This window comes from Notothenia rossii, assembly GCF_949606895.1.
Source record: "Notothenia rossii genome assembly, chromosome: 3".
Lineage (NCBI taxonomy): Eukaryota > Metazoa > Chordata > Actinopteri > Perciformes > Nototheniidae > Notothenia > Notothenia rossii.
This window is the reverse complement of record NC_136901.1, coordinates 89415808-89419250: the sequence shown is the minus strand read 5'-3', so window position 1 is coordinate 89419250 and position 3443 is coordinate 89415808.

Genomic DNA, 3443 nt, shown 5'->3' with positions numbered 1-3443 from the left:
TTGGTCTGCATGTTGACCAAAAATAGAAATCTCAATTTGCTTATGGCATTCTTGAGTGCACTTGCTTCATTGCGCTCATCCTTTTTGTCACTGGTAAGGGATATTTTGACGAGGGCTTTTATAATATCTCCATATCTGTGCCTTAACGCAACAAGCGCATCATGGCGAGATGACCAGCGAGTGGGACATAAGCGTTTTAATGTGATAGTTCTGCTCTCTGGCGTCATTAACTCACTGAGCAATGCCCATCGTTTGATACTGTGACCAAAACATTTGTAGAGCGTCTCTACAGTGTCATAGAACTGCTTCACTCCAGGGACATTTTTAACAGAGTCATTGAGTGCTAGGTTGAGATTATGAGCAGCGTAATGAACATAGTGGGCAAGGGGCTCCTTCTCGGCTATTCTTGCTTGCACGCCTGAATACACACCACTCATATTAGCCGCCCCATCATAGCCCTGTCCGCGACATTTAGACAGATCTAATCCGTTTTTCTCTATAGAACCAAGGATTTTGTTTTCAAGCTCTGAAGCTGATGAACCTTCAGTCACTTCAAAACCCAAAAAGACTTCATTGATCTGTATATCTGTTGCAATATCCATGTCGTTCTTAACAACAGTTATGTAGCGGTAAACCTGACTCAACTGGTCTATCTTTGACACATCTTGCGTTGTGTCCATGATGACGGAATAAAATGGGGCTTCGTTTATTTCATCAATGATGTCAGCTTTCACACGTTGAGATAATATGTAAATAATCTCATCTTGAATCTGGTGACTGAGGTATTTCACTGACCCTTCTGTTCGGTTGATTAGCTTTCAAAACAGGGTCGTAGCGAGCCAATAATTCTATTATTGACAAAAAGTTGCCAGCTTTTCCCTGACCTAGAACCTCTCGATGGCCCCTGAATGCCAAGTTGCTTGAAGCTAGAGTGAGAGTTACATTAACAATGCGCTCCACGACCTGTCTCCAAAATTGGGCGGCATTACGCACATTCCTCTCCATGTCAGCGTCTATTGTGCCGTTGGTTTTCCACTGCTCATATACTACGCATGCACCAAGGTGTATTTGAGTGGATTCATGCCTCTCAATTTTAGTAGAAAGATGTTTCCAGTCTTTTATTCCGTTTACCCATGCATTGTTGTAGAACGGTGCCTTTCGGTTGGCAAAAAGCCAGCAAGGCTCACAGTAGCAGCAGTCCAATTTTGGGGAATAGCACATCCAGCTGCGTGGAAATTTCATCCCAACTTTAGTGGTGGAGGTGTAATAGCTTTCTGAAAAGCAACGGTTATCCTTGTCTTTGGGAAATGGACCTTTGGGTTTGCATGGGCCCATTTTAAGGATATATCTTTTGATATTGGCGTCCTCAATGTTTTCAAAATAGTTTGCCCGATCAGTCGGAAAACACTCCAGAGGATAATTGCAGGACACATCATGATCCGTGGTCTGAGTTTCACCCGTAGGAGTAGCGTGAGGAGGAGACCTGTTGCTGCTTTCATTTTCAGTGTCCGGTACTTCTTCACCTTGCGGCGCAGCAGGTAAGGAGCCGGAGGGGGAGGGGTGCGGCTGGTCAAGCATCAGGCCTGGCTCTCCTCTAGACAAGCAGCTAGCAGCTGCTGAGTCGTCCCTATTATTATTATTATTATTATTATTATTATTATTATTATCATTATCATTATCATCATCATCACTACAGCCGAGAGACAGAAAAGGAAATAAGCTAGGCGGCCGAGCTACACGAAGTAACAACAACCATGATATCAACATTTACCACAAACTCACATTTTCTTGTTGACAGTGTGTGTCCGTGATTGTAGCCTACCTGTAAATCTGGCTAACCCCCACTAACGTAGTTGGCAGGCTGGGGCTCGGGGATTAAACACGGCTGGCAGTGGCAACAACTTCAGGTTCATCTCCCGCAGGAGGAGGAGTAGGGCGAAAAATATATCCATCTAGCTTGGACAATTTGGCTTTTCCTTGGTCCTTTATATCTTTTTATTTGCGTTTTGTAGCTCCACTTTTGTGTTTATAACTGCTCATGCTTAGGCAGTGCTCTGTTGAATGACAAGTGATTGATGATGACGTTGACGTTCATTTACGTATGATGTTGATGGACGGCTGTTGATGACGATTTTACCCAAAAATCATTTGGAGACAATAGAAGGGATTCACTTGCAATTTTTCATGTTTTAATGTTAAATGTGAGTGAAAATAGCAGCACAAGTTCAACTCATATTATAGGCTACAATACTTTATACCTAATATGACCACGAACGTCAGTGGGTCCCGACCGTCCCGGGCCCGGGGAGCCCTGCCCCTACAGCCCCCCCTGAAACTCCGCCCCTGTCACTCCCTTTTAAACTGTATTTTTTATTTTGTACTGTCCTAAAGTACACATTGGAATGATTTCCTACCTTATTGTTTACAACTATATTAAATAAAGGTGTGCATTGGAAATATGTACATACATGGTGACAAAACCGTTTGAGACCCACTGAGATAACTTAGTCTAAAGTTAACTATCTTAACCAGGGGTCGGCAACCCCTGGCACCGTAACCAGTGGCACACTAGGAATAAGTGGAATAAATAAATGGAATAAATATTTAAATTGTATTTTTGGGTCCTGAATGAGACCGCCACCAGAGCGCGTCTCCCAGTTACCTGCAGAAGGAAGCCGTGCACGCAACGCAGCCACGCTCTGTTTCACATATGGCACACAGGGGTAGGGATGCCAGCGATTATTCGAATTTTCGAATTTTCGTTACAGTCTCCATGATCGAAAATTATTCTTTAAAATTCGATTTTATTTATATATTTTTTTATTATTATTTATGTTTTTCTTTTTTTTCCTGGCTTAGTTTCAACCAACATATAGACTAATGCTAATAATAGTAATAATAATACAGTTTGTTTTACTGTAAACTTGGAGGAAGCCAGCAGCGCAGGCTGTGCAGAGTGCTGCTGCCTGATGCAGCCTGCTACAAATAGTCATAGTAAATAGTAAATAGTCATTTTTGCTCAACTCATAATCAACTAAAAATGGATGGCAGTATTATACTTGTGTTTCACAGGCAGATATATTTAACGCCAACAGTTAGATGGTTCATCGAGACAACTGCAGAATTATTTAACCTCTTTTAACCTTTACCTGACCTTTATTGCAATTGTAATTCTGATAATTGATCATTTATCTTCTAAAAACAGAAGACAAAAATCAGGTTTTGTTGGTAAAATAGCCATCCTGTAACCCTCTAATATTAGATGTTTCTTTTGCTTCATCACTAGTAACAAGGCCGATGATTCAAAGTGACATCTTTTTGGTCACAGCTCAGCTCTTGCACCTCTAAATTATTTCTGTCACCTAAAAGCATGACTGTACTGGATCACCAAAACAAAAGGGAGGATGATGAAACAAAACAAACACCTTGTGTAAAGAAAAATC